The 27,586-nt window shown below is 38.0% G+C and overlaps 1 long non-coding RNA gene across 2 annotated transcripts in view; it reads left to right on the top strand.

The window, feature by feature from the left end:
• The first annotated feature begins 3,662 nt into the window (after window positions 1–3,662).
• Window positions 3,663–27,586, top strand: part of LOC120530381 — a 194,509-nt gene continuing 170,585 nt past the window's right edge. For both annotated transcript variants that reach the window (XR_005633955.1, XR_005633954.1), the window contains exon 1: window positions 3,663–3,793. This is a non-coding gene — a long non-coding RNA (uncharacterized LOC120530381). The remainder of the gene's footprint in view (window positions 3,794–27,586) is intronic.

The following is a 27,586-nucleotide window of genomic DNA, read 5'->3' as shown; positions in this document are numbered from 1 at the left end:
AGTAATCACTCTGCTGGAGTTCTTCATACCAAATGTTTCTATCATTCCCCTTTCATAAAATATAACTGACATCAAAATCTCCTAAAATGTTAAACAGAAATGTTGCTTTATACATTCAAATACCTACCAATAAGGATCACTGATTGTTTTCTCCCACAGCATTTGCAGATGTGTATCATCAGTTTCTGTCATTAGTTGATGTACAGTGAAGCATTGTATGTGGTTTTATGATTTCCACAGCTAGACAGTGACTGAGTGTATATAAATGTAGCTACATTAAATGTCAGGTAAATAATATATTTCTTATAATATTTTCTAATTTTCTGCATTAAAAATTTAACAGTTGATATTTTAATTGGTTAGGCTGGATTTGCAGAAAGTATTTAGACCCTATTACATTCTGCACCCTTTATTGTGTTGTATATTGTAATTTTAAATGATTAATTTTGACATTTTTACTCACTATTCTACACTAATTCTAATACCCAAAATTGCATAGTGACAACATATTTTCAGAAACGTTACAAATTAAAAACTAAAATCTCTCATTCATATAAATATTCAAACCCATTATTGAGTACTTTGTTGAAGCCCTTTGGCAGTAATTACAGTTGCCAGTCTTCTTGGGTATTTCTCTACAAGCTTTACACACCCAGATTTGAGCAATAGAGATGCTGGGTGTATTAGGAAAAGGATGTTAAAGATAGAGCTGCCAAGTAACAGGGAAAGAGGAAGGCCTAAGAGGAGGTTTATGGGTGTAGTGAGAGAGGATATGCAGTTGATGGGTGTGACAGAGCAAGATTTAGAGGACAGGAAGATATGCAACAAGGTGATCCACCATAATAACCCCTAAGTGGAGCAGCCAAAAGAACAAGACAAATTCCAATAATCCTGGCAGATCCACTTAAACTCCCTTAAATTGGAAGGGAAGTGTCTCAGATTCTTTTAAATCCCTATTGACAAACTCCAAGTAAGACTTAGCAACTCTACTATAAATGTCTGATCGATGGTGTGTTGGTCATACTTCCAACAGGTTCTTCCATCTCAGCAGAGGACACATGTAGCTCTCTTAGAGTGACCATTAGATTCTTGGACATCTCCTTGATCAAGGCACTTCTTGCCCATTTACTCAGTTTGGCCAGATGGCTAACTCTAGTAAGAGTCCTGGTGGATCCAAACTTATTCCATTTCACACTTTTTGAGGATACTGTAATCCTGGGAACACTGAATGCTTTAGAATGGTTTTATACCCACACCCAGATCTTTGCCTCACCACAGTTTTATCACTGAGGTCTACAGAGAGTTTCTTGGACTTCATAGCTTGGTTTTTGTCCTGGTATGCATTGTGAATTGTGGGACCTTACATGACCAGGTGAATGCCTTTGTAAACTGTGTCCAGCCAATTCAATTTGCAATAGTGGACTCCATGCAAGATCTAGAAACATCTCAAGGATAATTAAAGCAAACAGGAGTTATCTGACCACAATTTGCAGTGCTATAGCCCAAGGTGGGAATGCTTATTTTAATACAGAACATAAACATTTTGACAAATAAGAAGGAAACATTGCATTCATCTAGCTCGTTTGATTAACTAATAGCTAAGCTGTCCCAATATCTCACCCAGATACTCCTTAAAGGTTGTCAAGGCTTCTGTTTCAACTATATTGCTTGGTAGTTTGTTCAAGATTCCCACAACTCTCACCATTAAGTTGAAAGAATTCTACTTTATTGAAGCCTTTGAGAATGTTGAAAAACTAATCAGGTTTAATTCTCTGAATCTGTCAGAGTAAGACATGTCCTTAAGTCTTGGGATGCACTTGGTTGCTCTATTCTGCACAGCTTCAATTGCTGCTTTGACTTTCTTGTTGCGTGGTGTCCAGAATTGTACACAGTACTTCTGGTGCTGTTACATCGTCTGGCATAATGTCCCTTGATTTATGTTCAACAATTTGTATAATATAACGTAAGTGAGTAATTCTCAGTCCTTCACTTTTTCCTCTTCACATTCCTTCCAGGTATTTATTTAAACCAAGTAGTGCATGATAAATCGACTGTGTAAATGGTAACAAGCTAAATGGAGAAATGCTGGTCTCTTTTGCATGTGATTGCTAATTAGGAGCAATTAAAAACCAAGAATACAGCTGTTTAATACTAAAATAAGCAATAAGGGTTCAAAATCTTAATGAGTGAGACAATTAAAGTGAAGCAGAAGTGTTACTTGAGCAATAAGTGCTTCTTATTAAGCAGTTGGGTTGGAGCAAAAACCTGCAGCCACAGCGGCCCTCCAAGACCGTGATTGAGGACCCCTGGCTTAGATGATGAAATGTTGTGTCAACATAAACCCCTAAATCCCTTTCAGATGTTGCTTCCTTTAGAACAGAATTTCCCATCTATTTATACTTGGCATTTTTTTGCACACATGTAGCACTTCGTACATTTCTACATAAAACTGCATTCTCTAAGTGTGAGCAAACTTATACGTACTAAAGACAGGAAATGTTAGGTTAGGATTAGGGTGGAATAAGGAGTTATTCATCCTTTATCTGGAAATGCGACTACTGGTCTGAAGAGAACACTGAGAAGCATGGGACCTCCAATGTACCCACGAAACATGCAATTCGGGCCCCATAAAAGCTGAAAAATGGTTGCATGTTATAGAGTATATTATCGTCATATTAAGCCCGTTGCAGCACTTGTGTGATTTTGGGCTATACAAAAATAAATTGTATTGTATGGTCTTACATTGCAACAATGACCTGCTGCTGAACTAATCATATTTATTATTATTTTCTGATCAAATGTATTGAACTTTGAGTATTGCAATGTGGTTAATACAGAAATATCATTGTTAAAATGCAGCTATTTTCATTCCTCAGTAGCCATACTCATTCCTCAACACTGAAGATTTGAATCATTACCCGCAAAAAACCTGTTCTGCTATTAGTTCAATGTTAGATTAGAAATAAGTAAATGACAAACGTTTGCAAATATGTGTATAAATTCATACAAACAGCATTTTACAAAATAACAGCTTTAAAAAATTATGTTTATCGTGCACAAAAATAAAATAAATAAAAGAATAATAAAAATTCAAGTTTGAAATTGTATGTCCATGAGCTTCAAGTTTACTAATACTGTATAGGAGTATAGTACAAAATTTTCAGGTCAGTGTCATTTTTAATTGGGGTGACTGTGTTGTATTTACTGCTAGTGTTTTTGTAAAGTGCATTAATTTTAATCCTATTATCTTGTTTTAAATTAAAGGATTTTTTTAAGTGGCTGTCAGTTTCAACAACTTAATTTTTTGGGCTTGCATCTTTGCTGCTAAGCCAGGTGTCAATGCAACACAAAAAACATGTGGCTCAAGTGAAAAAAACTTGAAATATTTCATTAACTGAAATTAAAAGAAGTTAAATAAATAGATTTAATTAACATAGTACTTTAATGATGTTGAAGAAAAAAAAAAGAGAGGCTGGGTTGAAGGTCTTTCCACTACTTATGCTGATGGCATAGAGTTTTGAATAATCTTGAAAATGCAGTTGAATTTAAATGATTAAGCCACACAGCAGGCAATACCAATTAGGTTATGCTTCTAATTTTAGATGTAATCATCCTGGTGGAATGTTGTTGATCACTGACTGTTATTAGAAATCCCAGACGAGTCTAGCACAGAGAGCAGCAGGGGAGCAGCTGGACGACCAGACGTCAGACCAGAAAAAAGTCATTTTAAGGGCAACCAACAATTAACATGGAGAAAGGCAAATATTTTGATGAAAATGGTGATTTAAAACAGGTAATGTGGCTTACATTGTATTTATCAGCACTTAGTACTGTACAAAATATTTTACTTGGACTAAAACTGTTACATTTTTTGGTATACTACACTCTGAACAAAACTCTTCATTAAGTCCACATACAGTATAAATGCTTGAAATTAATATGATATATTAAAAAAAGTTAAAACAATTTTTTATAAATACTGCAACAGATCTCCACTGTCCACAACAAGACTGGTTAACCTTTAATGTAGTAGTTCAGTCAGTTAAAAAGAAGCACCCCATATTTTTCTGTGATTGCTAGCATAGAGTGTGTGACTCTAGACAGACCTAGTTTATACGCCTTTCACTGGTCTGAAATAAACTCTTTCCTAACGTTTCTTATCTGTGTCTTATTTCAACACACTCATGATGTGGCATGCTCAGCTAGGACAAGTCATCTTTGCTTATTTCAGTTGTGTAGGAGAGGTTGCTTCAGGTTTATACTGAGGATCAGTGAAAAAAAAACTTTCTGTGGTTACCATCGCTAATGGTTATACTTGTCTTTCCCAAAAATAAAGCAGAGAGCAGCAGTTCCACTGAATCATTGTCCCTATCAGCTGCGATGCATTTACATAGATTATCTATCTCTTATTAAAGATATGACTGCCAAAAATGAATATTTAAATTAATTGCTGGCATTTTCACTTACCACCATTTTCGTTATTTTTTTCTCAAGTCTCTCTAAAAGGTCATCTTTGTCACAGTTCTGTTGCTTTTCTCTTCTGTGTTAGCCGCTGTAGTTAATTTTGTTAATTGAGCCTCTGAAAATGAGGGCAATGCACTGCCTAAATTTAAAATGTGACAGCTTATTATGCATCTACTCTTATTTGCTGTGACCCACCATAAAACAATTACATGAAATAAAAGTTGAATAACTCTCATGAACAGACAAAGATAAATGGGTTTTAAAATGAAGAGATCTATTTATTACAGAAATATGCCATTCCTTCTTGAAGGTTGAGATGAAATTCATTTTGCTTGAGGCATTTCTGCACTGGAAAATTATAAATTGGAAAGAATTGCTGGTCCAATCAGAATAAGCTAAATGCCCTTTGAATATTTGCTTCTAGATGTTTTACTTGAATTTAGACTTGTAAAACCATTTAGGAAAAAATAAACATTTTTGGCAGATTGATTGTAATTAGAGACTACTATGTCTAATACTTGATATTTAAGATTAGCTATTACTGTAACATTTGAATGAATGTCTCACATGTTCACAAAGAGCCGATAGAAGAACCCTTTATTAGTTGACTAGAATAGGATATAAGGATATTTTTGAGCTGTACCTTTGATGTTTTAGGCATTTTGAACAGTTAGTTTTCTATTTTCATTCTTTTGTTTACATTTTGGCATTTGTTAGAACACTACATATAGCTTAATTTCTATTCCAGATGCAATGTTTCTTTGAGCATAGACTTAACATCACAAAAGCCTTTTCCTGTTGTCACACACAAGTGATTGGGGGGCAGCTAAAGGACCCGATGAGTTACACGAAACCACAAGATGGGGGACTAAGACAATACGTGAACACCTCTCTCTTTATTTTAACAGGAAAGACAAACAACAAAAACCCACAGCACCTTCAATTTGTCTCAAAAGCCTCGTCTAGACGTTCGAGCCCCTTCTGTGTTATGAATTTATTTACAGATGACATCACCACCATCCCAAGATCCTCCATGTCATACTCCCAGCATTCCTGCTTTCGTTCCCCATCTCATAAATTCGTCCGTGTCACTACCATTCTTTGTCAATTGTAATTTACAAACCTGACCGTTATTGAGAATTCTCTCAACTTTTTACTGTGGTTTACAGTATACGGGGACGGAATCCCCATCCCTTAATCTGTGTGTCTGTGTTTTCTTCACACTGTATAAAGCACAAGGCAAGCGAGTATTCTTTTCAGATGATGGTTTTTGTAAAAGCTGGAGAAAAGTGCCTCTTTGTTGCAATTTTTGATAAAGAAAAAAGAAATGTCAGAATGAATAATAACAAAGAAAAATTGGAGTGGTTAAATGGCTTAAAATGAGAATCCTTGTGTTTAGGTTGGGAAAGATAAAATAAGGATAATATAATAGAGATGTTATGGAAAAAAAATTGCTCATAGTTTTAGCGTTGAACCTACTGTATTTTGATATTGCTCTTCCTCAGATATGATCAAAACAGAACACTTGCAGGAAAGAATGGTTCACACCAAGATGACGGAACACCCTCTATGTTCTTTAGAACATGAAACACTCAAATGTATTACTTACTTAGGTCTTCATGTGCCTTTGGGTGGCATCTTTTCCGATCAGGTGCTACTCCTTAAGTATCTTGCCAGGCGATGTTGGTTTGTTTCAGGTTATTGTGAAATGTTCTGTGCCACATGAGCTTTAGTCTTCCTCGTTTTCTGCATCCCTACAAGTGGAATTGATCCATTTCATGACAGTCTTTTAGTGCTGGTATTGGGGAGATGTAGGATGTAGCCAGCAAACCTCATTCACCATTCTGCAACAATTTCAGACAGTGCACGTGCCTTCTCCCTTTTCCAGACCTCTTCATTGGTAATGTGGTCACTCCAGCTTATCTTGAAGATCTGCCTCAAGCATCTCTGGTAGAACACACTCAGCTTTTTATCAGTTCTGACTGTTCTCTTCCATCTTTCACTGGCGTTGATGGCTGTTGGAAGAACAATGCCATTGTAGAGCCAGTGATTCATGTCAGTGGTAATGGTGGTGGCAAACCAGATAGAGCATATTCTTTGAGAAACCACCACTGCCTTGCCAATTCTACAGTTAACATCAGCTTCAATGTCACCATTGCTCACTGTGTTGCCTAGATAGGTGAAGTGGTCCATTGTTTCAATTTCTATCTGGTTAATCTCGATGGCTATTGTGGTTTGATTGTCTATCCTCCTTCATTGTTTTTATTTTCTTTGTACTGATTCTCAGTCCAATTTTCTCAGCATTCAGTTCTAGATCTGATGCGAGTTTCTGTAGGTCTTATCATGGTCAGCCAGAAAGACAATATCATCGGTAAAGTCCAGGGGCCTCAAGTATAACACCATGTATAGAATTTACACTAAAAATGGCATACTGACAAAACAGGAAAATGTGCATACACACAAAAAAATCCAGATGCATACAACTGTGCCTACCCCAAGTTCCACACACTTCCCCTTTTTAAATCCCAATGACATAGAAATTTAACATACATGCGCGCAGCTCAGTCCCACCCCAATTTCTCCCAGAATTTCATATATTTGAATATGCAAATCAATATAAACAGCCCCTTCTGTTCAGTGTTGTTTTAAAACACATGCAAAAGCATGTGAAAAAATAGAACTTCAGCAAATGAGAAGTGGAGGCAAAGAAAAATGTAATATTTGTTGCCTCAAGCAGTGGTATAAGCAAAAAAAGGAAGTTTATCAAGTGATACAGAGTGGCAGAGGCACTCAAAAGTTCAATTCTCACAGTGCCTGAAATAAAAAAGTGGTCAAATATCAAAGTAGACATGAAAAGGTGAGTCATTGCTCACCATCTGTTTATTCTGTTTCAGACAATATTACATGTTGAACCCCATGACAAGGAAGCAAATCCACATGGTGGTGATGCTGCTGTGCCCAGAAGGGAAACAACACAGAAATTTGACACTGAAAGCCGTCAGTTTGCAAACCCGAGCAAAAAAGTGTATATGCAAGGTGTGAGGCTGCTATGAAAATGTGCATTGCTTTACTTAAATTTCGTTTTTATACTTCTCAAAGTTTGCATGGAAACGGGCTAACACAACATTTTTGTGCATACGCACCATTTATACATCTCTGGCCTTTCAGCCTTGTTTGGTCTTTCCATGGTATAACTTGGCTGGGCCCATTTGTTGTTTCATTGAGAGCAAACTCGACTGCTAACAAGAAGAGAGGAGGGGACAGGAAACACCTTTGTCACACGCCAGTGATGATGTTGAAAAACTCAGTTCTTCCTGTTTCTGTCTTAAGGCAGCATAAGGAGTTTGCATACACCAGCGTTTCTCAACCTTTAAGTATTTGCAACCCGAGTTTTCATAACAGTTTTAATTGTGCCCCCCTAACATTTTTTTGAAAAGTGCCCACTAATACCAATTTGTTCTTTTTTAATTAATGATATATCATAGATGCATATTTTGTTATACCTACTTAACTTTTATCGACATTTATCTAACTCGATATTTTTTTTTCTAGTATCAGAATATAGTTTAAGTTCATTTGTTTTGGTTTCAATAGATGTATCATCATATCATTTTCATATTTTCGATTCTTGTTTTCTTTTTTTCACATCTTTGTGCCTCCCTTTTTATTACTTCGTGCCCCCCTAGGGGGGCCTGCCCCACAGGTTGAGAACCACTGTCATACACGCTTCTGAAAATGATGACATAGCTCTGGGAAACACCATAAGACTGGGCGATATTCCAGAGGAACTCTCTGTAAACTCTGCCAAATGCCTTCTTTTAGTCAATATAATTTAGGCATAGTTGTCATTGATGTTTAACGTATTGTTCGATGATATTTCTGAGAATGAAGACCTGTTCTGTGCAGGAGTGATTGCTATGGAAACCAGCTTGTTCTTTCTGCAGTACTGCGTCCATAGCTGCGTGCAGGCTATTCAGAAGCACAGTTTAGAACGCCTTGCCAGGAATAGACAGCAGCAAGATGCTGCATCAGTTGTTACAGTTAGAGAAGTCTCCTTTTAGTAACTTCACTATTGCTCCATCCTGCCAGTACTGTGGCACCTTTTGTTCAAGCCAACAGCGGTTAATCAGCTTCGTTAGCACAATTACTAGATTGTTTCCACCATATGTAAGCATCTCTCCCATGCTTTCCTGCACCTCTTTCTTCATCTAATTGATTGCTGCTGCTGTCTCTTTCTCTGTGACTGGTTTTTCACTCTCATCCAGGCCTGCCTATGCAGGCACCAGATCGAAGCTGTACACAGCTGTTGGGGTTGGTTGATTCATTGTTTCTTGAAAGTGCTCCATCCAGTGTCTTTCTTGTCTAGTCAGGCTGTCCTACCAGCATGGCACCTCCGTTTCACATGTCTATCTAAGTCCTGATATTCTCTGAGACATTTTGTCTTCTCTTCTGCTGTTCTTGCACTGTCTCTGTGGCTCTTTGTCATTTTCTTTTCATTGATAAGCTTCCACGTTTGTTCCCAAATCAACTGCTACCTCTGTGACCCTCTTCTTCTCCTGTTTGTTCTTTCTGCTCTTTCTGTCACTTCCTCCATGACGTTTTTCCACTGGTCTTCAAAATCAGTTCCTGCCTCCTATAACTGGTGGAATCTGCTCCATAGCATTATCTGATATTGCTGTGACATGGCCGTGTATTTCAACTTATCATTCAAATAGGGCTTGATCTTCTCTTATTTGGTGAACTTCTTCAAACGCAGCTTCATTTCAGCTCGTAGAAGGTGGTGGTCTGAGCCCATATCGGCACCTCTGCACGCTCTGACATCAGCTAGAGCTGATCTCCAACACTAGCCAATGCAAATACAGTCAATTTCATTGTTGGTAGTGCCATCAGGTGATCTCCAGGTCTTGTTATGTATGGCTTTGCGCTGGACGTAAATGTTGCCAATGGTAAGGATGTTGATGCTGCAGAAAAACAATAGGTATTCCTGATTGTCATTGGTCCCCTGCACTGATCTAAAAGGTCTAACAACATTCTCCATGTCTTTCCTGCTGTTATCAATATGTGCATTCAAGTCACCAATTAATAGTTTCACATCTTATCTGGGAATGTTGTTGAACGTGTGTAGCAAGCTGCTTGTAGAATTAATCTTTTTCAGCATCATGTGCCTCTTCAGTTGGTGTGTACTCTTGAATGATGGTAATTTTCCCACACCAGAAGCAGGCTGTAATGATGCATTCATTGACTGTCTTCCAACTAATAAGAGCCATGGTAGCCTCTTTGTCTAGTACCATGCCGACTCCTCATGTGTATTTCTCTTCATGACCTGAGTAGAGAATTGTTTTACCATCGCAACAGTTTCTCACTTCTACTCCATCACATCTGACTGATTCCCAAGATATGGAGCTGGTGTTCATTAAATTCCCTCAGCAGCTGTGCTGTCTTTCCTCTCTGATATAGCATCTGTACGTTTCATGTCCCGATCTTTAATTTTGGCACTCAGAATCTGGCACATCTGGATACTAACTTCCATTTGGCTTTCATTAGTGTCTGTCATTGGAAAACCTTGTTCAATGTCTTTTCCCTCATGCTGATCTTCTTGTTGACATTCACTTGCTTTTTCTGTAATTGTTATAAGGATTTACTGAACTGGGTTGCAAGTTCTGTACCCACCTTTCCTCCTTCTGCCTCTGAGCTTAGGACTGGCATCAGCAGAGTTCAAATGTATTAATGCAGTGAAATAAACAGAAATAACAAAAGTGTTAATAAGTGCTCCAAATGCACAGCTGTTTTTCTCACTACACATGTGGTACAGGGGCCTTGGCACTTGCTCCAGTAGATTCAGAAGCAGTGCTGAGTAGTCAAGCATATGAACAAATATGATTGAAAAACGGAAATGAAAGCTCAGCAAGATTTATCAACATTGTTGTTTCACATACTGTAGTACTTTGAAAAATAGTATACTAAATAGCAAGTTGCATATCATTTGACACAAAATTTGCATGTGGATGAATTCAGCAATTTTACTGTACAATCATGTGGTGACCCATCACAGACATGTCTACAATCCATACTTTAAGAAGCAATGCCAGAGTCCGATGCATTTGAGGAAACAATGGTTGGGAAAGCAGGATCAGACAGAGCAAAGGGTGGAATATTCACAATTAATCTTCTAACATATTCAAAACTCTTTCATATTTAAGTGAAAGGACCATCTGTCCTACAGCAAACTCTTATGGCCTCCACCCTTATAATAACAGAGTAGTGAGTTATGAATTTTGAGTACCAGGAGTTCAGACCAAAAAGAAACTGAAGTGTTTTTGCATTAGAAGGGGCTGGTGCCACCAATCGCTTGAATGTGGCGGTTATCTGGAAGTAATCACTCTGCAATGATAACATGACCTGGGGCCTCATGTATAACGCCATGCGTAGAACTCGCACTATAACATGGCGTAAGCACAAAAGCCGAAATGTGCTTACGCACAGAAAAATCCAGATGCAGGAATCTGTGCGCTCTAACTTCCACGCCCTTCCGCTACATAAATCCCGATCAGCATGAAAACTAACGCCGTGCGCCAAGATTATGTAACGCCCCAAATCCTCCCAGAATTACGCCTATTTGAATATGCAAATCAATATAAATCGCCCTTAAGCGCAGCCTTCTGTGAAAAGACAATGGGAAAAGCACGGGGAAAATATAAGAATTTCAGCGAATACCAAGTGGAGGCAAAGGAAAAACATACTATTTGTTCAAATAAACCGTGGTATAATCAACAAAATGAAGTTGATCGAGTGACATAGCATGTTGGAGAAACTTGAAAGCTCACATTCACAAAATCGCACAGTGCCGGAAATAAAAAAGAAGAAACATATCAAAGTTTCCGTGAAAAGAAGAGTTGTAAGCCCACTGTCTGAGTGTCATATGAAAGTTTATTAGGGTACAGAGAAAAAAGGCACACGGTGGGGAAAAAGCACGAAATGTCAACTTTAATCTCGAATTTTCCACTTTAATCACGTAGTTTATTTTGTCATTTAGTAGAACATTATAAACTTCATCTTAAAATCGTTTAATTAACCAGTTTCTCAAAATTACATCGTAATTAAAGTAGCACGTTAAATGCTTTGTTTTGTATTTGATCTTCTAATCGTATGTGATCTATGTGTGTGAATCACTACTTGCTTCTTAAACTGGCTCTCTTCCTCCAACTGGACACAGAGTCCATTACATTTGTGATATTACAGCTCTCTGAATAACTAAAATACTGAGATGTATACGTGATGTCATTTTCATGATGACAGGAGCTAAAGCACATTATTAAACATGTGTTTCATGAGCCTCGTGCTCATGACAAGCATTTATCTTTTGTCGAAATTTGTCGCTGCGTTTTTAGCTGTGTTGTTATTTTCTCTTTCTGTTTTATATTCAATATATATAGGCGTACGCCCAAGAGTCCTTGCTTTTCTTTCCCAAGTAACCGATCGCCATACAATCAGCTCTGTAATAGACGTTAAGCCATCTGTAAGCTTAGCCGATTCTTCAAAACGCTTTAAAGAACATTGAAATATCTTCGTAGTACATGTTTAATTATTCTATCCTTCACGACATTCCCAGTGAAGAATATAGATTATTTAAATGAAGTTAAAGTTTTATGTGTATAATTTAACAAACATATTTTGCTGCATTTCACCTTAAAAATGATATCGTCATCATATGTAAATACGCGCTTTATAAAGTGGCCCAGGTTGTGAGATATTATAACTGTAGTGCAAGTTTACAATGGCGTGATTGTACTTATAAGTACAAACCGTTCTACAAGGAGCAATTGATTGAGTGCATTTAAAGTTCTTGGGATTAAACTGTTTCTGAACCGCGAGATCCGTACAGGAAAGGCATTTTGCAGTGGCTGAGACAGCGTGTCCTTAAAGCTGTATACCGATAATTCTCTTTCCGATCAGCTGCTGCTGTGATTCACACTCAGATACAGTGATATAAATACTCCGAGTCGTGCAGTGAGAGTAATATGGAAAAAGATGATCCGCTGTGGCAACTCCTAACGGGAGGAGCTGAAAGAAGAAGAAGAAGAAGAAGAAGAAAAAGAAGTAAGAGTAACAACGCTAAAGCAGTTATGGTATTTGGAATACTATGGCTGTTCCCTGGAACATTATATTGTTGCAAGTTAATTACAATCAGATGCATTACACTAATAAACAATATGCGGTTAGTTTCTGTGTATTTATAAAGCCGCGTCATCAAAATAATGAGTAATCACACAAGAACAGTACCATTGCTTTGACGCTGGGTGCCGCCAGTTTGCAAAACCGAGTGGAGAACTTGCGTACGACAAGGCATGAGGTACCGTGGAAAAGTGCGTGGCTTTACGCCAAGTGTAGGTTTTATACATCGCGATTTGAACGTGGAAAAGTTCTTACGCAACATTTCTGTGCGTACGCACCGTTTATACATGAGGCCCCTGGACAGGTAAGGCACATTTGCTTGAAGCAGCACTTTTTTTTCTTCAGGTGGAAGCCAGAATTCTCCAGAGCAGTATGTTACCAAATTGTTGGTTGGCATCTTTTTCATGCTTTGTTTTCCCAAAAATTATAATGTCAAACACATAATTCTGAACACCTTTCAATCCCTTCATCAAAGATTTCATATTTTTTTGAAATTCAGATAGAGCAGAAGCAAGACCATTTTTTAACATGATGATATAAAGTTCAGCAAGTTCATGTTTGCATTATCTGATATTGGATACAAACAGTATGTTTGTTTTAATTGTTCTTGTTTGTTTATTTCTGGCTTAAAGGCTTAACGTCCGACTTCCTGACCATGATTCTTGGTTTGCCTCCTGATTTGTTGAAAGATCAGCTTGATTCCTTGTTAATATACATATTGTGTCACTGGTTTACTTCTACTATCTTGGGGCCCTTATGTATAAACGGTGGGTACGCACAAAAATGTTGCGTACACCTGTTTCCACACTCACATCGCGATGTATAAAAACTAAACTTGGCATAAAGCCTCGCACATTTTCAGGCTAGCTCAAACGCTGGCTTACGCAAGTTCTCCGCTCACTTTTGTAAACTGACGGTACCCAGCGTCAAAGCAGTGCTACTGTTCCTGTGTGGTTTCCCTTTCTTTTTTACATCCACATCCCTGACGCGGCTTTGTCATATACACTGAGAATAACCTCATATTGTTTATTAGTTTAAGGCATCTGATTGTAATTAACCCGTAACAATATAATGATCCACGGAATGGCCAAACTATTCCAAATACCACAGCTGCTTTAGCGTTGTTACTCTCACTGCACCTTCTTCTTCTTTTTTCAGCCGGTTCCGTTAGGGGTTACCACAGCAGATCATCTTTTTCCATATTACTCTCACTGCACCAGTCAGAGTATTTATATCACTGTATCTGAGTGTGGAATCACAGTTCTACAGCAGCTGATCGGAAAGAGAATTATCGGTATACAGCATCAAGCACACGCTGCCTCAGCCATAGTCTATTGAACTGCTCTCATACGACAAACGCTTTAGAGTCTTTCCTGTACTGACCTCACAGTTCAGAAACAGTTTCATCCCAAGAACTATAAACACACTCAATCAGTCCATCAAGTGTTCCTTGTAGAACTGTTTGTACTTATAAGTACAATTACCTCACTGTAAACTTACGATACAGTTATAATATTTCACAACCTGAGCCACTTTATAAAGTGCATATTTACATATGATGACGATATTATTTTAAGATGAAATGCAGCAAAATATGTTTATTACATTATACAGATAAAATGTTAACATCATTTAAATAATCTATATTTTTAATAATTAAACATGTGAGGCCACAGTGGACAGCGGTAGCAAGGAGGTGGCGCCCCGTTCAGGGATTGTTCCTGCCTCATGCTGTATTCTTGCTGCGCTGGCGCGACACTGGAAGAATAGATGGAAAGAAAAATTAAACATGTACTACGAAGATATTTCAATGTTCCTTAAAGGTTTTGAAGAATCTTCGTTCTAAGCTTACAGATGCTTAATATCTATTACAGAGGTGATTGTGTGGCGATTGGGTACTTGGAGAAAGAAAAGGAAGGACAGGAATTGGGGGTTAGTACATGTGAAATAGACAGTACTACTGCAATAAATTATTTCATCGAAGGTAGCGAACATCGCAGCAAGCATCTTGCGTTAGGCAGGAACAATCTCTGGATGGAACACCAGTTCGTCAGTATCACTGTGCCACTGTGTTCCCATGCCTAATATCAGGAAAATTATATCAAGTGTACATCTCAGTATTTAAATTATTCAGAGAGGAATTGGTCTCGTCCGATGCGTGAGATGGACGTCTGAAGTGGAGCTCCGCTAGCAGTGGTGCTATTTTTCATATTATTTGCTTATTATTCTGAGATATCCTGTATTTATTCGACCCGAGAGGGACCGCTACAGTATATGTAAACACATATAAACATGGCCAACAAGAAGGAAAGAACGAAAGAATCGAAGACTAAAGCTACATCCAAGCTGCGATCAGCAAGCCCTAGCTCGAGATACGGCCTGTCAGAGACAGACCTGGATCAGATGGGCGAAAGTACAGACTCCTCGGGACCACGGTCCGCTACATCGTCGCCGGCTGAGAGCGAAAAGGGGAGCGAAGGTGCGATCGTGAGTGCAGATGTGGATAGCTCGCCGATTGGAGAGGATTACCTGAAACTGGAAAAGGCGGGAGGTCCGCGGCTTCAGTTACGCAATTACGCGGGACTGGAGCAGCGGGGACACCGGCTTCAGCAGAGTCTGCTGCTTCATCTACGGCACAAGAAGGCACATTTGAGCTATCTGAACTGAAAGTGTTGCTCGCTGAGCTCACGCAAGATATAAAGGAAAGCGAGAAGGCTAATGAGAAAGCAACGGCAAAGGCACTTGAGAGACTGAAACAGGAATTAAAACAGGAGATGAAACAGGCCAATGAATGTCTGCGACAGGAAATCCAACAGGCAAATGAAAGGCTGCGACAGGAATTCCAACAGGCAAATGAAAGGCTGCGTCAAGAGGTCCAACTTGAACTTCGACAGGTGCTGGGCAAAATTGAAGAGCGCATTGAGAAAAACTCGGCTAAACTGAGCACGCTTGCTGATCAATTGGAGCATCTTAGTGAGACATTCACGAATCGGATCGAAATAGCCGAACATCTAGCTTCCAGTGCCGAGGAAAGAGCAGTAAATGCCAGTTCGGAATGTAAAAACTCGGAGAAAAACTTGGAGACAGACTGGCTGCTTTAGAAGATGGCAGTAGAAGGTATAATGTCAGAATTGAAGGCCTGCCGGAGAATCGAGAAAGTTTAAACCCTGTGAAATTCGCAACTGAACTTTTTTCTAAAATAATCGGGGGCGACTTTAAAGCAGAATCTGAGATAGCAGCGGCTTACCGCGTCGCGGATCAAACACCGTCAGACCCGACCAAGATCTTTTATAGTTCGTTTTGAACGATTATCATTTAAGTTAGAGGTGATGGAACTCCTCAGAAAAAGGAAAATATTATATATGAAAATTGCCACATTCGCGTCTTCCCTGACTTCTCTCCAGCAACAGCTATTAAACGCAGCCTTCTATAATATTAAACAGCGCTACGGCAAGCCAATGTCAAATACGGCCTCCTGTATCCGGCAAAACTGAAAGTGGAATGGCAGGGTCATTTCTATGTTTTCGCTAGCAAGGAGGAGGCAGAAAATGAGTTAAGAAAGCTGATCCGGGACTATTCTGATACATAATTGTGAGTCATGGCGGTAAATGATAAAGCTAGGATTAATAATCTACTGTCTGATCTATTTGTTTTAAAATACGGGTTTTTTTATCAGCATATATTCTCATATTCTTATTATTACTTATTATTATTATTACTTACTTATTACTTATTATTACTTAGTATTACTAGGGCTAAATGTTTATGTTTTATTGTGCTTAATTACGTTTTCCTCCTCTTTTTTCTTTTCTAATTATTTCATGTGTACCCTAAATGAGACTGTTCAATATCATACCCTTGGTTTACTGTTATTGCTATTACTGCATTAAGACTTGTTATGCTTGTTTTGGACACATCTTTAACACCATCACCTGGGTTTATTATCTGGGGATATCATCTTAATGCACTAAAATTGCTGAAGATTATATGTATGTGTATGTGTATGTATGTATATGTATATATATATATATATATATATATATATATATATATATATATATATATATATATATATATATATTAAGTGCAAAATTCTTTTTCTTTTTTTTCTTTTTCCTCTTTTAAAGACTATATTGGTAACAGATATCTCTATCTTTTAACCTTAAAGCGCCACTGCATGGGGGCTTGATGTGCTTTGGACGTGCTCTGTCTCTGGGTATGTCAGAGGACTGGGACTGCATGAAGTGGGTTTTAGCCTCACCTGGGGAGGCAAAAAGGGAGGGTGGGGGTTAAGGGGAAGAGAAAGAGAGCAGGCTTGATCTATATCTAATCTATCATCTCAATCTTTATAATTATAACTATCAACGTAATAATAAGCTGCATGGCAACAACTCTTGGGGAATAGGAAATTAAGACCTAAACTATTTCACTTCCAGTTAAGACTATAAATGACATCAAAAACTCAGAATCAGTGTCTCCATGATGGGACAGTTAACTTCGTAAGCTGGAATGTTAAAGGCCTGAATCACGAATTAAAGAGAAAGAAAGTACTTTCTCACCTAACAGGTCTAAATGCTAAAATAGTATTTTTACAGGAAACCCACTTACTAAGTAAGGATCAGTTCCGCTGCAAAAGACTGGACTGGCCAAATGTTCCATTCTAGTTTTACAAAGAAAACTAGAGGGGTGGGAATTCTCATACATAGAACAGTACCATTTGTAGCATCAGATGTAGTATTGGATCCTGAAGGGAGATATGTGATGGTCATGGGAGACTTATCTAACTGTAAAATGATTTTGATAAATGTTTATGCACCTAATGTTGATGATAAGGAATTTATACAAAATTTATTTGCATCCATTCCCAATCTGAACACTCATAAACTTATAATGGCTGGGGACTTTAATTGTGTTCTAAATCCACTTTTAGATAAGACTTCCTCCACAGGGGGAACGGCAACTAACACCGCAAAGATAATTACAAAGTTTATAACTGATCACAACTTATCAGATCCCTGGAGGTTTTTAAACCCAAATTCAAGAACATATTCTTTCTACTCACCAGTACATCATTGCTACTCAAGGATTGATTACTTCTTTATAGATAATAACTTCTTGCCTAAGATTAAATCTTGTAAATACGATGCTATTGTTATTTCAGACCATGCTCCGATGATCTTGGAGCTGAAATTACTAAGCCCCATACACTCACCCGCAGATGGCCTCAATCCGCTTCTATTAGCTGACGAGAATTGTACTGAATTTATATCCAAACAAATTGAATTCTTTCTAGAGACAAATACATCCCCTGAGATCTCTGCAGGAATACTCTGGGAAACTCTTAAGGCCTTCTTAAGAGGACAGATTATCTCATATCTTTCCCACAGAAATAAATCCGAAGCGAAGAAAGTAGCAGAGATAAAAAGTGAAATTACTAAAATAGATGAAGAACATGCCAGACTACCAAGCGAGACTCTACATAAGAGGAGGCAGGCTCTACATTCAGAATTAAACCTCTTGACAACTAAAGAAACCGAACAACTAATTTACAAATCCAGACATCATTATTATGAACATGGAGAGAAAGCTAATAAGCTTTTAGCGCAACAAATTCACAAGCAAGATGTACATAACGCAATCTCGTAATTACTAACACGAATGGAGATAAAATCATCGAACACAAAAATATAATGTACACTTTTAGAGACTACTATAAATCCCTATATACTACTGAGTTTAAAGAAGACAATATACAATCTAATGCATTTCTGGATAAATTACAGATACCACAAATTGACGCTTTTAGTGTGGAGGAACTCGATAAACCTCTGTCATTATCAGAATTACTGGATGCTATAAAGTCACTCCAAGGTGGAAAAGCAGCAGGCCCTGACGGCTACCCTGCAGAGTTTTACAAGAAATTCTCCGCTCAGCTAGCTCCCTCCTATTAGCAACATTTACAGAAGCCAGAGATAACCAATCTCTTCCACAAACCTTTCGCCAAGCACTAATCACTGTCTTTCCAAAACAAAATAAGGACTTATTACAATGTGCATCATACAGACCAATTTCACTTCTGAATAACGACGTTAAAATACTCTCTAAAATCATAGCTAGAAGGATGGAGAAAGTGCTCCCTCAGTAATATCACAAGACCAAACTGGATTTATTAGGGGCCGACACTTATCTTCAAATCTTCGACGCCTGTTTAATGTAATATACTCACCAACTAAATCAAACACCCCAGAAATATTATTATCATTGGATGTAGAAAAAGCATTCGACATGATTGAATGGAAATACCTTTTACTATTTTGGAGAAGTTTGGGTTTGGCCCAACATTTGTGCATGGATTAAATTACTGTATACTAACCCAGAAGCTTCAGTTTGCATCAATAACATTTGCTCAGACTACTTTAAACTAGAACGTGGCACAAGACAAGGATGCCCTTTGTCACCACTGCTGTTTGCAATTGCCATTGAACCACTGGCAATACATTGTCGAAATACTGATCAGATAAAGGGGATTAGCAGAGAAGGACTGGAACAGAAAATCTCATTATATGCAGATGACATGGTACTGTATATATCGGACCCAGAAAATTCTGTGCCTGCAGTCTTAGCAGCACTCACAGAATTTCAAAAGCTCTCTGGTCTCAGAATTAATCTGAATAAAAGTGTACTCTTTCCGTGAATTCGCAAGCATATAATATTAGATTAGACACCCTTCCTTTTATCATTGCAGAACAGTTTAAATACCTCGGGTAAACATCACAAGTAAACATAAAGCTCTATATCAACAAAATTTCGTTTCTGCATGGAAGAAATTAAACAAGACTTGCATAGATGGTCAACCCTTCATCTCACACTAGCTGGAAGAATTAACACTGTTAAGATGAATATTCTTCCTAAGCTCCTTTTTATTTCAAAACATACCAATATACATTAATAAATCGTTCTTTAAGCAATTAGATTCAACAATAACCTCATTTATTTGGAATTCTAAACATCCACGCATCAAAAGAGCGACCCTACAAAGACAAAAGGCAGAAGGTGGCATGGCTCTACCTAACTTCCAGTTTTATTACTGGGCGGCAAATATACAGTCGATAAGAACCTGGACACAAATAGAAGAACATACACAGGCATGGACCGCAATAGAAGTAAAATCCTGCAGTACTTCTTTGTATTCCTTGCTCTGCTCCAATAAACACACGCTATCGGCAATACACTAATAACCCAATTGTGCTCCACTCACTTAGAATCTGGAACCAATGTAGAAAGCATTTTAAGACGGAGAAGCTTCTTTCTGTGGCACCCTGCAAAAGAACCACCTCTTTCAACCCTCACAAACATATGCAGTTTTAATATCTGGAAAAATTTGGAATTAACTTGCTTAGAGATCTTTATATAGACAACGTCTTTGCATCCTATGAACAATTACATTCCAAATTTAACATTCCAGCTACAAATTTCTTTCACTATCTTCAAATCAGGAACTTTGTTAAACAGAACCTTCCAGATTTTCCTCATCTTGCACCCTCATCCACGCTGGAAAAATTATTGCTCAATTTCAAGGAGTTAGACTCCATCTCTACAATATATAAAATCCTTTTACAATCCCTTCCTTTCAAAGATCCAAGAGGACACTGGGAAAATGACCTCTCAATTAATATATCAGAAAAGGAGTGGAAAGTAGCAATGCAGAGAATTCACTCAAGCTCCATATGCGCAAAGCATACAATTATACAACTCAAAATTATATATCGAGCACATCTGTCTCGACTAAAACTCTCCAAAATGTTTCCAGGGCATGATCCAACCTGCGAACGTTGCAACCAAGCCCCAGCCTCACTGGGTCACATGTTCTGGGCCTGCACCAAATTAACATTATTCTGGACAAAAATTTTAATTACCTCTCAGACAGTCTTGGACTCACAATCCCTCCTAACCCATTAACAGCTGTGTTTGGGGTTCTTCCAGAGGGTCTTAAAGTGGAGAAAGACAAACAAATTGTGATTGCATTCACTACACTGTTGGCACGCAGACTTATTCTGATAAACTGGAAGAACCCAAACTCTCCTCTTTAAGTCAGTGGGAAACTGATGTGTTATATTATTTAAAATTGGAAAAATCAAATACTCAGTTAGAGGATCTGTGCAGACTTTTTCAAAACATGGCAGGATCTAATCAGTAATATTTTGAAATGAGTTTATAAAGCACAGAGAATTTGTTGATTTAGGTATTTTTTACAAGCCTTAAATTTTACACCATTTGGCTGCTCTCTCTCTCAAGGGTGGGGATCGATCTGTTCTTAGCATAGTTCTTTTTTTTTTTGTAAAAACTTGATTACTATGTATTGATTATAATAAAATTAATAAATAAAAAAAAAAAAAAAAAAAAAATTATTCAGAGAGCTGTAATATTATGAATGTAATGGATTCTGTGTCCTGTCAGAGGAAAAGCCCGTTTAAGTAGCACGTAGTGATTCAGAAACATAGAGCACATAGAAGAACACATACAATACAAAGAATTTAATGTGCTACTTTAGTTACGATGGTATTTGAGAAACTAGTAAATTAAAAAAATTTAAGATGAGGTTTATGATGTTCTACTTTAACGGCAAAATAAACTACGTGATTAAAGTGGAAATTTCGAGATTAAAGTTGACATTTTGAGCTTTTTTCCCACTGTATCCCTAATTTTTTTTTCTTTTCTCTGCACCCTAATTAGCTTCCATATGACACTCATAAGGTGGGCTATGACTTGCTTTTTCACAGCGACTTTGATATCTGACAACTTCTTTTTTATTTTGGGCACTGTGCGACTTTGTGAACTTGAGCTTTCGAGTTTCTCCAACACTCTATGTCACTCGATCAACTTCCTTTTGTTGTTTATATTACTGTTTAAACCAACAAATAGTACGTTTTTCCTTGCCTCCACTTGGTATTCGCTGTAATTCTTCTATTTCCCGTTGTGCTTTAGCCATTGCCTTTTCACAGAATGCTGAGCTTAAGGGCTATTTATATTGATATGCATATTCAAAGAGGTGTAATTCTGGGAGGAGTTGGGGAGTGGCAGCAGGCTTGTGCACGTGCATTACTTCTAACTGCAGGTGGAAATTTCCACAGTTTCTTCTGCACCAGAACCACATCCTCTCTGATTTTGATCCAATGCAAAGATCCTTTTGCAAAGCCAGACCTGGGACTTTCTCATAATAAGAATGTTAAAACTACTACCAAGTCCATGCAGAGTAGTGGTGTTTCCTCTTCCACAATGTAAAATAATGCAGTGACACTGTTATGTACATCTGAAGGCAGGCATCCCAGTACAGGTAGGCCAGCATTTGACTACGTAACTAGTTTTACTTGGTTGAATGTAAAAGCATAAGGCTGAAGATGTTGGAGTTTTATTTGTATTAAGCATTGAGCCACTGATAAATAAGATTAGAATGGACAAAAATATACAGGGAGTTGAATTCCCAGGAAGCGGAGGACAACAGATGAAGATATGTGCATATATGGATGACGTAAGCATCATTATAAGAGACGTGTGCAGTGTAAATCAAGTAATAGAACATACAGAATCCTTTTGTAGGGCATCGGGTTCAACATTAAATTTGAAAAAATGTGACTGTGTATTGTGGGGAAAATGGAAGGAAAAATCAGAAGGGAAGATAAAGATTTCAAATACGGTTAAAATACTGGGCATAAATTTTGGAGACAACAATATAGAAAAGCAAGAATGGAAAGAAATGTTAAAAAAGATTAATAAGAAAATAGGTTTTTGGAGATTAAGAAGTTTGACCATGGAGGGGAAAATATTGCTGGTAAAAGCAATAATTTTACCAAAATTGGAATATCTAGCACGGCGTTTTTTCCTCCACAAAGGATTCTAAAAAAAATTATGAGAACGTGCTTTGTTTTCCTGTGGGGATCAAAGTCTGAAAAACTAGCAAGGAAAATAGTAACAAAACAAAAAGAGAAAGGGGGAAAAGGCTTTCCAAAAATAGAGCAGGAACTGATACTAAAACACACAGCAATAGTAATTAATATGGCTTTGAATAAAAAAGGGAAAATGGCGGACATGGTAAGGTATCTTGTGGGAGCGGAATTAAGGACAGCAAAATTATGGAAAACTGCAAATAATAAACTGATTGCCTTTAAGGCACCTCAACATTATAGAACAATAATAAAATGTTTGAGGAAATATAAATGGGAGGAAGGAGAGGCCAAAATATGGGGAAGGATTAGAGATCTCAAAAAATATATCGGAAAGCAAGAAATAGCAGTGAAAATCCGCCCACTAACGGAAGAACAGACAAAAAAAGTGTGGCAACAAATCGCTGCTAAACACCTGACAAACAAACAAAAAGACCTAGGTTGGTTAACAGAACACAAGGTGTTACCGGCAAATGCTGCTATGTATAAATGGAGAATTGCAAAATCTCCAGTATGCCCAAGAGAAACATGCAGGGAGATAGAAACAGCAGTGCACGTATTTTGGCAATGTAAAAAGGCACAAGAGGTGTGGGAAGGGATATTACAGAAATGGGATGGGGTAATAGGGAAAGAGGAAATAACAAAGGAAGGAGTATTGTATGGTCTAGTGGGGAAGGGGTTAAATGAAAAAATGGGAAAAGAGAAATGGAAATTAATTAATATTATAAAGGAGAATATGTGGTTGGAGAGGAATGAAACTGTGATACCTAATAAGAATGTACCCATTGAAAGACTGTTACAGAAATGTGAAAGAGACATAATGGAAGAATGGAGAATCAGGGAGGAAAAAGTGAACAAGGAAAGAGTCTAATAGGAAAAAGGTAAAGAATTTTTGAGATTATATTTATTGGGAGGAAGGGGGTGTATATTAAAAAAAAAAGTATGTGTGGGGAAAGGTGGTGGATAACAGTGAATTAGCAAATGGGCCAGACTTTGTGTGTGTGTTCAAAGCTAAGACACTGAAAAGGAAAATTAAATGTAAATGAAAAAGGGGACAAGCAAAATAGTGTTTGTCTTAAGTAATGGAATTTAGACAAGTAAAAAAATAAAAGATTAGTTAGAGTATGGGTGTTTTGGCAGTATTGACAATGAAGATCCTGTAACAACACCTCGGGGTGCTCATTAAGATTGAGATTTGTTTCAAGAAGAAGTTATTTTCTAATATGGGGCAGGACAATTTCACAATTAATTGCTCTTGCAGCATCTCATCTGCTTTATCTCCACTATTACATTTTAAAATAAGTTCTCACTAGCGAGCAAAATTGCTTCGGCATGCTACCTAAATTTGTACTGCTCCACAACAACATTTATTGTTGAGTTGAAGTGGCTTTTAAGACCAGTAATAGCTGAGTCAAGTTTTATCTGTTTCTTGCAGGTTATAAATGATCCATTGACCCTCTATCCCCAGGCAACGCAGGAGTACAGCAAATTTTTGGGGGGTCTGGCCAAATCCTCACATCCCCTGTGGTGTACTGTTACCTTGTAATTGTCCAACATCTTCCTCCACATCATAAAAGAGGTTGTGGATTGACCATAGCAAGGTAGATATAAAGTAGGCAAGTATACAGTAGCTGCTACCATCCTTGTCAATAACTGTATGTGTCTTGACAGATTGTACACAAAAGAAAAAAAGACTTAACAATCTAAACTCCACAGAACCACTCTTTATCTTCTTCTTCTCATCACTTCCTGTAACTCTGTGCATTAGTATTTTAACATATCACAGGGCACCACAGAGTAAAATTACTAAGGGAAGCCTATTGCCTCTGGTGGCCTGTGTCATACTGGCCCTTAATGCACCAATACACACAGGGCATTTAAAAAAATAGTTACTTCATATAATATATATAACACAGACAGCTCTGCTCTTCTCCACCTCTAATCTAGGTTTTTACATAGGAACATGTCTACTAATTACCCTTGCTTTACCAGAAAAATGCACAAAATAGTAATGTATTACCAATCTACAGTAATAAACACAGTGTAGTATGGCAGTGTTATAATATATGCAATAAATGTGATACACAGGATGACAGTGACCATGGATAAAGTGTCTAGTGATGGATCAAGTACCAGTGATTGCAGAGTCTGGTATCCCATACATACACTTCATGACTTAATCCAATAAAGGATACATGAATTAAAGTCCAGAGTTGTATAGTCTGATAACGGCAGGAAGAAAAGACTTCCAAAACCATTCCCTCCTAGAGCAGAGAAGAAGCAGTCTGCTGCTCACTGCACTCTTTTGGAGCTGATGGGAGGGGATCTTTATAATGAATAATTTTGCCAGCATCCTTCTCTTTACTATAACATCCATAATGTCCAGTTTCACTCCAAGGACTGAACTGGCCTTTCTGATGATCTTGATTAGTCTGTTAGTATCCTTGGCTGTGACACGGCTACCCCAACACACCGCAGCCTAAAAGATGGCACTCAATACTATAGACTCAAAGAAAGTCCTCAGCAGCAGGCTTCTCACACCAAATGACCTCAGCCTCCTTAGCCAGTTGTTTCTGGCTCTTCTTCATCCCAATTTATCGTTAAGCTAAACACCCAGGTACAATTTCCACACCCTAGATGATGACACGAGCTGGAAAAAGACTTCTTCCAAAAGTCCACCACAAGCTCCTTTGTTTTCTTGGGGTATAGTTGGAGGTGGTTGTGATGACACCACTCCACAAAGCTACTCACCAGTATATATCTTCTGTATTCTTCCTACTTTCCTTCATTAACATCCAACAATAGCGATGTCATCCGATAACTTAAGGGCACACATCTTGGAATCATACCTGAAACCTGAAATGTAAAAAGTGAAAAAGATCGGAGAAAGGACAGTCCTCTGTGGAGCATCCATGCTGCTAATCGCTCACTCTGACACACAGTTCCCTAATCTTACGTACTGTGGCCAGGAAATCAAGGAAGTCTCAGCCTGCGCTGTACACAACTTGTCCCTCAATAAGAGAGGCTGCATGGTATTAAAGGTGCTAGAAAAGTAAAAAAACATGATTCTTTCCGTACCCCAAGCAATCTCCAAGTGAGAGTAGATTATATGCAGCAGATAAACTGCAGCATTTTCCACTCCCACATCCTGACGATATGGAAACTGTAGAGGGTCCAACCCTGCACCCACCTGTGATTTAAAATGACCAAGAACCAGCCTCTCCATTGTTTTCATCAGGTGTGAGGTCAGTGCCATCATGGCCTGCTACTTTTCCTTCATGCAATCTGTATAACTCTCTTCTAATCTCATTTACTGTAATAATAAACTCTGGATTTGGGGTGAGACAATGGGAGATGATAGTTATCTGGTAAGTGTGAAAGACACAAAAAAAGGGTATTTTGTGAAGGTTTCATGGGAGATGTATTTGCAAGTGTCCCACAATCAAACTTATTAAATAAAGAAGGTGTTCAAATCATTCGCCCTCCTCCAAGTTAATTAATCTTACTGACGACAGGGCAGTTTATACCCAGTGTGATAAAAAATTAGGCAGCAAACAGAAAAAGGTTTGGGGATGGCCACCCCATATACTGAAAATCAGCAAAGAAAACAAACACATCTTTATAGAAGCGGAGTTCACAACTGAACTGACTAACAAGTTGAGACTGCTTTATAAATACAGTGGATAGGAGGAAGAGGTGGAGTCAAGGTGGCAGGAACAGGAACTGATGTGGCAGGAAGAGGAATTCTGGGTACCCACAAATTATGTCATCAGGGTTGGCTGGAAGTGATGTCAACAGTGGGTGGACCAATGGTGATGTCATTGAGATGCAGGGTCTTCGACAGGGTTGCAGAGGAACAAGAGGAGAGAGGATCAGGTAAAAGTGCCAACCCCAGGTCTGACTGACGAATAACACTATTTGAGCCTATACACTTAAAAAAAAAATCCAGTCAACCAAGTCACTCAAATATGGTTGTGTTAAATTAGAAGTTTAGTTTACTTACTGTAGCACTAATCACAGTATGCTCTAAATTATATTCTGTATCAATTTTTAACTTTATACTTTACAGCTTGAGTGTGTTCCAAGTGCAGAAGGAAGAAAGGCAGTATAATCTTTATATTTACATGTAACAGTCAAAATTTTCATACCTCCAAAAGACTCAAAATTATAATTTTTTTAGTTCTAATATGAACAAAAGATAGGTACAAAAGAAGAACATTTGGGGCTCCAAGGGGAACCCTGTTAAATGTCCAGTTTGAAAGGCAAGAAATGAATAACTAGGTTTTTACTTAAGGTGTTAATGCTGTTTTTCTACTCTCTCGGTAGAGAATTATTTGAGAATAAGTTCCATACTGAATGATGACTTCCTGTGTGGCCTTAGTATTTATGGAGGTGAAACCGAAAAGGGCAGAGTTACTGCAAGTGGAAGATTACAGTTTCTCAATTGCTAAAACACAATTTCTGAAACCTTGCTCCATTTTCTGAAACCATTAAATGCAAAACCTTATCTTCAAGCACTATTTACAAAACCTCTGACTCCTCTTGCAAAATGAAACTTTCACCTAAAAACAGTTTTACCTGTGTTCAATATCAAGCACTGCTCTCAAATCAAAAACAAAGTGATCAAAATGATATACTGTACACTATCAAGCAGTCAGTAAACAATACAACAAAAAACAGAAAGCACATTGTTCAAAACATATAGTTCTCAGGGAGAAGCAAATTTTAATCTCAATGTTTTGGGCCATACAATTTGTTCATTGTACAGTAAACAGCATACAATGCACTGTACTACAGTATAAAATACTAAAAGGGACAAAAATCAAAGGAGTAAACGTGATCAATTTGCTTCTTCTCGTCTTTGGGCTGGGTTAGGCCAGAGCACTTCGTCAACATCACAAGCAATAATGTCCCTCCTGAGGCAACGGGGGAAGAAGCCTCTTGTGTGCCATATCCAGCCCTGACATGATTCCTCACCTATATCACCACAAGCTAAATCCATGGCTTGC

The sequence above is a fragment of the Polypterus senegalus genome, chromosome 5, assembly GCF_016835505.1.
Source record: "Polypterus senegalus isolate Bchr_013 chromosome 5, ASM1683550v1, whole genome shotgun sequence".
NCBI lineage: Eukaryota > Metazoa > Chordata > Cladistia > Polypteriformes > Polypteridae > Polypterus > Polypterus senegalus.
The sequence above is the reverse complement of the archived record's forward strand: the minus strand, read 5'-3'. Positions and strand labels throughout refer to the sequence as shown.